Raw genomic sequence first — 13,875 nt, forward strand, 5'->3', positions numbered from 1 at the left:
AGTGCATATGTTAAAAGACAGAAAGATCTCAAATCAATGAACTAATGTTACATCTCAAACTCCTAGAAAAACAAGGACAAGCAAATCCCAAAACAAACAGAAGGAGAGAAATAATAAAAATAAGAGGTGATATCAATGAAATATGAAAAAACTGCAAAGAATTAATGAAACAAAAGGTTGGTTCTTTGAAAAAATAAACAAGATTGATAGATCCCTGGAAAACCTGACTAAAATGAGGAGAGAAAAAACTCAAATCAATACAATCAGGAATGCAAAATTTGGTTTTTGAGCATGATGTTTGGGTGTTCACACCTCTGCGTTACATGTGCCAATCTCAAATCTTGTTATGATGTGGGCACAATTACCCTTCTGACATGAAAAAATAATGGATGATGACAAGGTAACTCCTTGTGACATTACTTCTGTACTGAGTCAGCAAGTTTATGATCTCTTTTGTGTCCAGAAGCATGATCTCAAAGGACACAGAGGAGGTTTGTCAGAAGGTGGGGAACAAAGACACTTGGACGTAGCAGACAAGGACATGGGACCACAAAAAATAAAGGCCAATAAACAGCCCAACATGAAAGTTTTAGTTATGGGAGCATTTGGAAGATTCAGCAACTAAAGAAGTCAACTTAGATCAGTGGAAATTCCTCCAATAGCAAACCTTGCCAAATGCAGAATTCAACATGAGGAAAATAGAATGTACACTGCCTTCCAAAGTAATCATGATTCACCCATAAAAGTGCAGTGGGGAGATAAGCAAAAATGTACTGAACAGGAGAATTAACTGCTGATCCAGTGTTCCAGGGATTTTTTTAGATCCAATATTCAGAAACACTTGCACCTGCTTTGTATGGGCAGATGCCCCAGAGCTAATAAAAGAAAGAACCAGCAGCACAAGAAGTCTCTTCTTGCATTCTCATTATTTCAGTTCATGAATTACCCTTCTTAAGTGGAAGGGGACAAGTGGGCAGGGACAGCGGAGTCAAGAGAGGGCCACGGGGATTTGTGAGTAGGATCAAAGTAAATCATGTGCATTTGTGAAAATAACATTTAAAACACATTAACAATTGTATAATAAAATAGCCCTTTTTGGTTTTATTTTTCATTATTCCTTTCTTATATTCTTTGCTTTTCAAACTTTTTCCAGCACTTAATTAGAAAATATATGCTACTAAATGTTGCTTTGTGTATAAATTTCTTTGAATGCCTTAAAATTGTAAAAAGATAATCTGCAATGAATACCTTGCATTTGATGAGTTCATTCAACGTCAGTGGTTTAAATTTTATTAAACTAATTGCAGAGTGCAACAGATATGCATAAAAATTATTTAAGCTCTAACAATTTATCAGGTGTTATGCTATATTTATTTTGCAACTTTGTTAAGTTTTTCTATTTTGTTTTTTATTATATATATATTACTAAGTGATACAGATTGTAGTAAATTTGTATAAAAGCTTAGAATTTATTTACAAGCAGTCATAGCACTTCTTACATGAAATTCAGTTGGGACCATCTGAACATCCCATCAGAGCTCTTTCACAGGGCCTACCTCAGGTTTTTCCCCATGAATTCTGGTGCTGGCCTCCACTGTCCCGATGCAGTGTGAAGGACACAGGCCTGCATGGAGTCCAGTGGTGCTGTCTCTGCAGGGGAGGAGAGCCAGAGCTGTGTGCACAAGGAAAACCCCATCTATTTTCAAAGGATGACCAGAGAGCATCATGGACAGACCCTCTGAGAAATGAGGGACTGCAGTGCTGACACCAGAGGAGCTATAGAGCCCATAGCATTGAAGAGTATCCTGCAAGAGCTGCAGAAGCCCAACTCACAAGCAGCAGGGATCTTTTCTCTAATTCTCTCTTTTGATGCAAAATGAAATAAGATAGGATTTTCAAAATCATTCGCACGACACAGTTATGGTATGAGATAATGTTTTCTTCAATCTGGTCACTGTCACCAATGTCCTTCTGGACTCTCACAACAGAACTGGGGCCTGCTGTCTATGAGATTTGCACACAGAACCTTTTATATAGCATGAAGACATAAATATCTCATTCCTCTGCTCGTGAAAACCAGCTCAGCCCTCACCCTGAAGGTCTGGTTGAGGGTGCAGCCCAGGATTCCCAGGTGACCCTATTTAGTGCTCAGCACTGAACATACACCTCTCCCCATGGAGTGTATGCAGCTCAGCTGAATTTTCCTTGTTACTATTTTAAAAGGTGATTTATGGCAAACAAGAGATACTGAGTGTATGGGTGGACATGAATGAGAGCAACAGTGGATATGTGTGGCATTTTTTGACCAGGATTATCTGTGTTTGCAGGTGTCCAGTGTCAGGTACAGATGATAAAGTCTGGGGATGCTTGGTGCAGTCTGAGGGCATCCTGAAACTCTCCTATGCAGCCTCTGGATTTGCCTCCAGTAATTACAGAATTTACTTGGTCCTCCAGGCTCCCGGGAATGGGCTCAAGTGGGTTGAACTTATAGGCAGTGTTGGTGGTAACACATACTGTGCAGATCTGTGAAGGATAGATTCACCATCTCCAGAGACAATCCCCCAAACCAGCTCCATCTGCAAATGAATAGCCTGAGAGATGTGTACACAGCCCTTTATTACTGTGCAGGAGACACAGTGAAGGGAGTTCAGTTTGAACACCAACATAAACCTCCCTGCAGTGGTGCTGAGGACCAGCAGAGGGTGCGCAGCACACATGGAACTCAGGCTCACCTCAGGCCAGTGTGAGTTGGGTGCCTCTCCATTTAAGTTTTCCCCAGGAAACTTTCTAGGTTTTTTGCTGTACTAATTTCTGAATAGAAAGAGTTCTGTTTTATTGTGATTTTCAAATACATAAGACGTATCCTCACATAACTAAAATGCAGAATGTCATATCAATTGTGTGTTCCTAGCTGCATGTTTCCCAATACTCAGATCTTTTGTGCTCATGAGCAGTGACATCGTGTAATTTAGATCTTTGATTTCTTTACTACATGTAAATGTTTTTTTCTAATATGATTAAATAGTTGTATCTCTTCTGATTTCTATGTTAAATCAATCATTGATATAAATTTTTATTTTGCAAAAATATCTAAGTGATCTTTTGAAGCTAGACATTCTGTTATGAATTTGGGTCAGGGTAGTTAATAATAAGGTAAAGGGAGTTGTTCAGTGTCTGAATTTTCACCTTGCTTATTGGAAGCCCTGGGTTTTATTCCCAAAACTTCAATAAAATATATGACATTGCATGTAATTTTAATGTGTCTAGTGAGGCTCAATGAACTTTCCTTTAAGTTGTTATCAAAAAGAATGATGAATAAGAACAAATATAATTCCTGTCTCTTTAGCTCTAACAGAGAAACAAGAAAAGGAATATTTTCACACAATTATATAGGACTTACATAAACTATGGTTCATTACCTAGTGACTATTATTAATAACATATTGAGTAATTGTAATGAATAGAAAATTGATCTACCATATAATCCAGCAATACCACTCTTGGGGATATACCCAAAAGACTGTGACACAAGTTACTCTAGAGGCACCTGCACACCCATGTTTAATGCAGCACTATTCACAATAGCCAAGTTAGGGAAACGCTCAAGATGCCCCACTACTGACAAATGGATTAAGAAAATGTGGTATTTATACACAATGGAATTTTATTCAGCCATGAAGAAGAATGAAATGTTATCATTCGCTGGTAAATGGATGGAATTGGAGAACATCATTCTGAGTGAGGTTAGCCTGGCCCAAAAGACCAAAAATCATATGTTCTCCCTCATATGCAGACATTAGATCAAGGGCAAACACAACAAGGGGATTGGACTTTGACCACATGATAAAGTGAGAGCACAGAAGGGAGGTATGAGGATAAGTAAGACACCCAAAAAACTAGATAGCATTTGTTGCCCTCAACGCAGAGAAGCTAAAGCAGATACTTTAAAGCAACTGAGAAGGGGACCAGGAATTAGAGAAAAGGTTAGATCAAGAAGAATTAACCTAGAAGGCAACATACATGCACAGGAAATCAATGTGAGTCAACTCCCTGTATAGCTATCCTTATCTCAACCTGCAAAACCTTTGGTCATTCCTATTATTGCTTATACTCTCTCTTCAACAAAATTAGAGATAAGGGCAAAATAGTTTCTGCCAGGTAGTGAGGGGATGGGGGGAGAGGGAAGGGGTGGGGGGGTTAGGGAGGTGGTGGGGGAGGGGGGAGAAATGACCCAAACATTGTATGCACATATGAATAAAAAAAATAGAAAATCAAATTTGGTGATAAATAGCTGTCATTGTTTACTTGTTTTTAGTTGGTGATCTGAAAAACATATGAATTTTTAAACATACAAGGATCAAACATTTACAAGTAAAATAATCTTTATTAATTACTGAAGATCTTTGCATGTGAACCCACACAGTTTTCTGGGATCTGAAGAAATCCACCATGTTGGAGGTAGAGATAGAGACATATGAGGCAGGTCAAGCAGTAATCATATGTAATATCTTGTTCTAAAATATAATGTGGGACCAGTTTTGAATTATATCTTTGTCTTAAGTACATGGCAAGTCCTGTATGATGTCTAACAAGGTGCACAATGCCAGAAAATCTACTTAAAATTATTTAGTCATTGGGCAATTAAATTACATTATGTATTTAATGAAAGTTTTCACAAGTGCTAATATTATTATTATTATTTTATTTAAATGGTGCAAATTGATCCTAAAAGACAAATAATTTTCACTATTCAAATATAATCACCCATATATTTGTAATGTATTTTCCTCAACCATTGTCTGTTTCAATACAAATAAATTTTATTGTACAAATCATGTTTTAATTACTCTATTATTAACATAATAAAAACCCACTTGTACTCATCAAGCAACATGATATTATACCCTTTTACTGCATATTTCTTTTCTATAATATTTTAATGCACTGATCTCCTTTTTATGATTTAACATGTATTCTATTGAAGTGTTTTGTTGATTATTTATAAACATGTTCAATAATATTTTCTCCCAGGAATGCACATTTAATCAATGCAAGAAAATTGTTGTTTAATATAATATAATGTATGTACTTAAATCAGAATGCTCATATTTTTCTTGATTTATATGTCCCTGGGGATTTCAAAATCTAGCATGCATCATAGTTCCATGGAAGATCGGTCTCAACCTGCTTGAGGGCCTCACATCCACAATTTCTGAAGTAAGTGAGAGTAGGCATGGACAAATTTGCATTTCTCATCATTCCCAGTGAATGCAGACAAATTTGTAAAACAGTAAATCAAACTTCATACAATTTGTGAACATATTTGTGCACATTTATGTTCTGTACTGCGGAGTTTTTGTTTCATTGCCTTAATTTGTCCAACAGTAATAACCAAGAATTTGATATGTACCTTTCATTTCAAAAGTGATGTTTGAACTTTATGATTAGCCAGGAAAAAGTAATGAGCAATAATTCCAAGGTATAGTCTTGAGGTCTATTTCTAATTCATTCCTTACCTGGATAGTGCTTTATTGGAAATACAGCAGACACAGGTGATGAAGCCATAGCAAATGGGAACTAATTCAGCAGGGAGTTTAACATAATTCTCACAGGCCAACCAATGTGTGAGGGAGAATCATATGGGGTGAACTTCACTTGGAATTCCCCTATGGAGTTTATGATGTTTAATTTTTACACTGTCCTGCCAACAAAAGCCTGGAATTGTCCTTGCTTGGTTTTGGTGCACACTGTTTTTAGTAAGTATTTGGTTTAATAATATTTGAATGAGGATTTTTGTATCTCCATTCATAAAGAAATTGGCATATAATTCCCTCACTCATAGAGTCATGGTAAGACTTTATGTATTAGAATAGAAAAATCCTGAATCAGCATAAGATAACCAGCTGCCAAAAGAAAAACAGTCCATGTAGTTTTCATACTTTTCCAGAGGAAAGAAGTAGACGTATCTGGAATGGTAAAATATGAAATTTAACAAGGACTTAAGGACAGAAATCAGACATAGGGATCGTCAAGGCAGAACAATTCCTGTGCTACAAGGCAGGAAGGAGAGATTTCTAGGTTAAGTTAGACAAACGTGGGCTATGGTCAGCTGGAAATGTACCTGGCCTCTCCCAAAAATATTGTGCCCAATGTCAGGTAACCTTCTGGTTGTCAGTGGTTAGTACAACATGCTTACCTGTTGATCTTAAATCTTTGTTTTGCTGCAGGATTTAGATATTTGCCAGAATCATCCATTTGGTAACAAAGATGTTTTTGTCGATGGATATGACAAGATTTGGCAGGACTGAAACCTGCCAAAGTCATTTTTAGAATGGGATGGGGGAAGAGGGAGAGTAATGGAGGGGATGAACCAAATCTTGTTACATTGTACACAATATGGAAATATCACAATAAATTCTCCCATACAACTATTATATATGAATAAAAACCTTTTTAAAAGGATAGTCATAATCTTATCAAGCTGGGTCCATCCAATAGAGTATTCAGTTCATCCTGGTTGCATAAAATATTTAGAAGGTAATACCTCATCTTCAGTTTTTGAGATTTTCAGATAATTTTGAGATGAATTTTTATCAGTGTTTCTCTAACTATTTGATTGAATTCACTAGTGCAAGCATCGGATACTTGGTTATCTTTGTTGGGAGGCTTTTGACTAGAGGCACAATCTCTGTTCATATTATAGATATTCACATTGTTCTAGAAACTTGAACATTTCATCTGAGTTATCTAATTTTATTGCATATGATTGTTTGAATCTTTTTCTATTTGTGTACATCAGCAATAATCTCCCCAATCCTATTTCTGGTTTTAGTGACTTGGGTCTCCAATTTTTTCAGTCTACTAAAGTCTTGTCAATTTTCTTGATCTTTTCACACAATCAACTTTTGGTCTCATTGGTTGCATTCTGTTGATTTTCCCCCATGTTGCATTTACATTTATTGTTTCTTCCTTTGTTTTACCTTTCTGTTCAGCATGATCTTCTTTTTCTTCTTAATTTTTTAAGATGTTATGATAGGCGATTCATATGAGATCTTTCCTTTTTATCATAGCCATGTGTAAGTATACATTTTCCTCTCAGCCTAGCCTTCATGATAACCCACAAGCTGCCTATGCTGTTTCCTTTTTCACTTGTCACAGCAAGCACTATTATCTTATGGAGACGTGACTTATTAGTTGTTAATTTGAAGCATTCTTGTAGAAATCAGACTATATGGAAAAGAATGGCATTACCTAATCACATTTTCTGCCATGAGAGTGACTGTCACAGTTGGCAAGTATATAAGAGGACATTGGGCAACTTAGATGAATGCTTGTGACTCCAGAAACTCTTGTCTTTGCCAGTGATATGATGACCATTCAATCTGTAACTGAGTGACAATGTCTACATAAGGAATTGACATAAAACACGAATAATACTGAAAATTTTATAAAGTGCAGAAAGTTGTTAATAATTAGTCAATTATCATAAATTAGAAATCAATGGGGCAAGACAGGAACATATATATTTAAATGTTGAGATATTCAGCAATTGAGCAGAAGATACATAATTTTGAATGTGAGAATGAAGCTAAGATCATGCTGTGCTGGAAACTTGGCCACCTGAGTGTTTCCTTATCAGAATCTGGTTACATTTTATTATGTGATACACTAAGCACTATCTGCTTGAAAAGGGTTAGAAGAACTAAAAGTCTGCAAAGAATCTGTGCTGCAGTGCTCAGCCAGAGCTGTAACAGATACTCACTGTGTGCGTAGTGAGTACAAAATGCTTTCACATTTTCATGGAGCACATGAACAAAGGAGAGAGAAGAGGACCTCTGCCTTCACAAAACTTGCACTCAAAGAAAAAGGGTTGGAAGTATGGAAGAGGGAGTATTAAATCTTATTGTACGTATGGTTACATCAGGGAAAGAAAGTGTCTGAGAACAAGGAGTGGGAAAATCAGGTAGAAGAATTTATAGGAAGTCATATTTCAAGGAGAAGGCATTAATTTATAATGCCACTATTCACAAAAAATTTTCAAGGACAAATGGCTCAGTTTTTAGGCATAAGTGGTGGGATTATCTTTTGGCACTAATGGAAGAATTTATGGAAACTGAAGAAGAGACATTGTTCCTGTTTTCACTTAAGGAAACTCCTTACATTTAGGTTAAATTGTCTTGTGTGAGGACAGAGTAATGTCTTTACCTTAAGATTTCTACATTTTCCGTCTTACCTATGGTCAAAATGGCTAAAAGAGGTTCGCATGTGAAGAGCTACAAGGATAATGGACAAACCTTAAAAATACTCCTTTGAAGCATGTCTACAAGCCTTGCTTATTTTAACATAGGTGACAGTTGCACAGTACTGGGTATGGTCACATTTGACAGAACAAATTTACACTACATGTATGGACATTTGTTGAAGCAACCTCCTCACTGCATTTCATCACCAAGAACATTATCAGCTTTGCAGATTCCAGATTCTCACATGTAGTCTTTCTCCTACAGCAGAATAAAATAGAGACACTTGGAAATGTATGTGCAAATATGTCTCATTGTCTGTCTGTATGCATGTGTGTTTGTGAATGAGATAGAGAGAGAAAGAGAGAGAGAGGGAGAGATTGATTAGATAATTTAACCTTGGGTCTGAAAGCCTTCTGCTGGCAAAATTCCCTATTCTTCCTTAAGACGTTTCATGCATTGGGTGAAGGCCAGGTGTATTTTTGAGGGGCTTTACACAAAGTTACTGATTCAAGTGTTAATGTCATCTGAAAAATTTATTTTCCTAGTCATACACAAATATGACCCAGGTACACATGAGTTCTGTGACATAGTCACAGTAACATGTAAGATAAATCATCACAGTAGGTAAATACCATGTTTATTATTCAAGCATTTATTTTTCCATTCCCACATTTTCAATCAATGGTGCATTAACATTTATTTATTAGTCACATCAAAATTCATATTTCATGCATATAATCTACTGTTTCTTTGTTTTCATACCATTGATTTCCCTTGCTTAATTTTTTAAATTTCTTTTCCTTTTAGTCAGCACAGAATAATTTTGGAGAGATAATATTATTGTTATAGTTTCATACATGCATACAATGCACTTTATATAAAATTCCCTTCACTTTATTAATCTATCTCATATTTTCACCCCACTATTTGACAGTTTTTAATGGATTTCATTATTCTATTTGAATCTATGCATATAAACAATATCAATCGTATTTACATGAAATCACCCAATCCTTTAACCATCCCCTCAGCTCCTATAGATTTTCTCCCTTTCTTCCTGTATGTATTTTCCCCTTCTACATTTCTGTTATACTATTAGGTCAAGATTCTTACTTAAAAAATTTTTCAATGGCAGTGGGGTTTGAAATCAGTACTTTGTTTTAGCCAGGCTAGTGCTTTACCACTTGAGCCACATCCCCAGGACTAAATCCCCATTTTTATTAATTCAATGTTATTAATTGCCAAAAGGGCCATTAATTGTACAAGGGGTACTAAAACCATGGTTTTACATGCATGTATATGTTGGGCTTTGATCAAATTATCTCCCTCTACTTCTTTTTCTTTACCCCATCCTATCTTACTCCAATTTTTACAGCTTTTACTTGGTTTCATTATGCTATCTTCATACATAGAGAAACATTCTTCAATATTTTTCACTAATCTTCGTATTCCTTTTCTCTCTCACCTCCTTGTTATTCTCCCAAACATTTCCATATTTGCATTGATGTTTTTTGTTTATATTCAGCCTGGATTCTGCATGAGAGAAAATATGCAATACTTGCCCTTTGGAACCTTGTTTATTTCACTTAATATTATGATCTCTATTTCCATACATTTCCTGCAAAGGATGTAATTTCTTTCTTCTTAATGGTTGAATGTTACTCCCCTGTGTATTTATACAATATCTTCTTTATCCATGTACCTGTTGTTGGGTTCCTAGACTGATTCGTTATGTTACTTATTATGAATAGTGCTACAATACACATGGGTGTGAAAGTGTCTCTATTGCATCATGACTTAAATTTATTGGCAATATGGCCAAAAGTGGTTATCACTAGATGACATGCAAGTTCTAGGTTACTTTTTCTGAGGAACCTCCATACTGAATTTCATAGTGACTGTACTAATTTATATTCCTTCCATGAGTATAAATGTGCTATTTTCCCTCAATCCCCTCCTCAGCATCTTGGCCAGAATTTGTTGATCAAAGAACTCTGATTCTTTGATCTCAGCCTCTCAAGTAGCTAGAATTACTGGAGTAAGCCACCAGTGCCTGGCCATTTATGATTATGAAAATTGCTATCATGTCTTGGGTGAGATGGAATCTCAATGTCATCTTAATGGCTACTGAGCCATACACCAGTCCAGTGGTGAGAAAAGTACTTCATCCTTACACTACACTGGCCTGAACACTGAGAATTCTTCAAGGAAAGGATACAGATAATTAAGCTTATAGTGAACAAATTGGCTTCAGAAGCACAAGTCCCAATGCAGAAACAAAAGAAGTATGAAAAAAGACAGCATAGGTCCTCCAAAACTCAACAACTCCACAGTAGCAAAGACTAATTATTGTGAAGTGGATGAAATATCAGACAAGGAATTTAAAAATGGTTTTAAAAATGATAAGTAAAATTAAAGATGACACAAAAGTAGTGCAAATAAAGAGCTCAATGAAATAAGACAATGCAAGACATCAAAGAGGAATTGAATAGGGTTAGAAATTCTAAAAAAAATTAATATGGAAATGAAAAACTCATTGATTCAAATAAAGAACTCTGTTAATAGTCTCTCCAGTAGACAATCAAATTGAGAACAGAGCACCAGGGTTAAAAGACAAGGTGTGTATATTGCAACATTCAAATAAAGATAAAGAAAAAAATAAATATTGAATGGAACATGCAAGAACTTGGGATCCCACAAAAACCAAGTTTAAGAATTATGGGTATACAAAGAGAAGAGGCAAGTGAAAGACAGAAAATATTTTCAATGGAGTAATAACAGAAAATATCCCAAATCTTGAGAGGTAATCATCCAGGAACAGGAAGGTTTTTGACTTGCATGACCAGAAAAAGACTTTCCAAGGCATATTACATTTTAAACATGTGTATACAGAACAAGGAAAGACTATTGAAGGACACAGGAGATAAACACCAATATACACACATAGAAAGGCAAACCAATTGGAATAATAGTAGATTTCTCAACAGGAACTTTTTAAATTCATTTATTCATATGTGCATACATTGTTTAGGTCATTTCTCGCCCTCTGCTGCCCACCGTCTTCTCAATTCTCCCATAAAAAACACAGAGATTGTTTTTGCCTCCAAGAAATGTACATCTCTGCACAGTTAAACTCTCTCTTAGTGTGAAGGAATAAATAGGTTTTTCCAACAAAGTGGAGCCTGAAAGCAAGCAGGAGTAGCTATACAAAGAGTTGATAAAGGACAATTCAATCTGAATTTATTCAGACATGATAAGGAAGGTCACTTCATATTGAAAAAGGGCTTAATCAGGATGTTATAACAAATGTAAATGATGTTACAACAAACAACGGCACCCGAATTTCATAACACAAACAGGAAATAAAATACAGATGGACACCAAACACAATAATAGTGCATGATTCAATACTCCCACTCATCAACCATGAAACTCAGAATTAAAAGAAACTGTAGATCAAATATATCTAATCGACATACACAGACTATTGCACCCAATAGCTACATAATATACATTCTTATCAGCAGCTTATAGAATTTTCTCCAATATAGATCATATTTTAGGCCATAAAGCAAGTCTTAACACATAAAATAAAATTTAAAAGCTTTCTGTATTTTATCATACCACAACACAATGAAAATAGAAATTAAAAAAAGAGAAATTAGAGAAAATATTCACATAGATACTGAACAAACCATGAATCAATACCTCATCAAAGGAATAGGTGGGATAATAAAAAATTCCTAGAATCAATTGAAAATGAAAATAAAATGTGTCAGAACTTTTGTGATAGAGTTCTAAGAAGAAAATTTGTAGGTGATATTTACATTTTAAAAAATCTGAGAGATTTCCAGTAAAAAACTTCAAGATCTTAGAAAAATAAGGAAAAAAGTAAACTGAAAAGAAGTAGATAGAAAGAAATAATAAAGACCAGGGAAGAAAGTAATTATATTAAGACTTTAAAACAATAACAAAAAGTCAATGAAACTAAGAGTTCATTTTTTGAAAAGATAAACACGATTGATAAATGCTTAGCAAAATAAAGCAAAGAAATGAGGATAAAGGGAACATCAGAAGAAATACCAATGAAATTCACGAGGGAATGCTTTGAAAACTTATATTTTAATAAGCTGGAAAATCTAGAAGAAATGAGAAAAATTCTTTATACATATGACTAACAAAAAAATGAATCAAGGAAATACAAACAACACTTTCAATTTGACACCAAACAATAACATTGAAGCAGTAACAGTCTCTCTGCAAAAAATTGCTCACAATAGGGTGATTTCACTGTTGAATTCTATTAGAATTTAAAGAGGAAATAACATCAATGTACACCATAAAATAGAAAGGGAAAGTATACGCTTTCCAAATATTACATAAACTAGAAAGGAATTCTACCCAATTAATTTTATGCAGCCAAAAATATGTATACCAGAAAAGAACACTGCAAAGAAAGAAAATTACAGTTCAATTTCCTTGAAGAAAATAGACATCAAAATTCTCAATAAAATATTTACAAATTAAATTAAATATCATATTATAAAGTTCATATACCATGACCAATACAGGATTGCTCAACATACACAAATAATAAATAATAAATAAATACATCACTTAACACAACAAAGGATAAAAACACATGATCATCTGAACATATTCAGAAAGAGCCATGACAAAAATCTGTCATTGTCAGTTTTTACGTTCTGTAATATAGACAGACTCCTTGGGAAGTCATAGAAGGCTTAATTTTGCACTTACTCATTCTTTCTGAGAATCCAAACACCATCTGCTAGCCCTTCATGCACTCCTCTGCTGCTGACACCCAAGAGAGAAGCATCCCTTCCCTCCAGCCTGTCCCTCTGCAGATCCTCATAACTCAGTTAAAGTTTCTCCTACTTACTGACAGGAAAAGTGCTTTAAGGATAATTTCAACTCCCTAAGCAGACACTGTCATCACAGTGTTCTGTGGCATAATCATCTTGCCACTGGGAGGATGACATCTGAGAATAAGAAACCTACTTCTTGGCTTGCTAAATCCCTTCTACCTGTAAGAGGACTCTCCCAGACACTGAATCCACCTCCTGAAACCAGAGTCAGAGGCACAGGTGAGTTCCTTTATTTCAGGCCCACAGTCTACAGAGAATAGGACTGTCTCCAGGAAGCTGGGTGAAGATTGCTGTTTGAATCTGTCTTCTTTCAGGAGAACTATCTGGCACAGACTGAATTCCCACTGTGGAGAGAATTTTCCTTGAGAGCTGAGTGGTATATGGGTGGAGGAAGCCTACAGGTGAGAGGTGACTTGTTTCATGCACTCTGCGTTTTGGGGGCTCTTTGCCGAGAGAGAGATTGTGGGTTCCCTTCTAGCAAGAACAGGTTCTGGTGGTAAAATGCTTTGTGACTCTGTCTCAGAATTCACTTGTTTTCCCTTTTCCATTGTGGCACCTCTCACTCTATTCAGTACGAAGATGTAATCTTTCCCTTGACTTAGTGAGAAGGTTTAATTTCTCCCTTGACTTAGTGGGTCATGAGAGCCATTTCTACAGACTTGAGATTCACTGACCAGACTGTGCACATTGGCATATCTTACTGTGGTTTCCAGAGGGAGACAACAATTTTCTTTTATTTTAAT

The 13,875-nt window shown here is 35.6% G+C and overlaps 1 non-coding gene across 1 annotated transcript; it reads left to right on the forward strand.

Moving 5' to 3' along the window:
• The first annotated feature begins 276 nt into the window (after window positions 1-276).
• Window positions 277-375, forward strand: LOC141421196 (small nucleolar RNA U13). Its single transcript, XR_012445853.1, has one exon. It is a non-coding gene; the product is annotated as a small nucleolar RNA U13 (small nucleolar RNA).
• Window positions 376-13,875: the final 13,500 nt, after the last annotated feature.

Source organism: Castor canadensis, chromosome 2 (assembly GCF_047511655.1).
Source record: "Castor canadensis chromosome 2, mCasCan1.hap1v2, whole genome shotgun sequence".
NCBI classification, from domain to species: domain Eukaryota; kingdom Metazoa; phylum Chordata; class Mammalia; order Rodentia; family Castoridae; genus Castor; species Castor canadensis.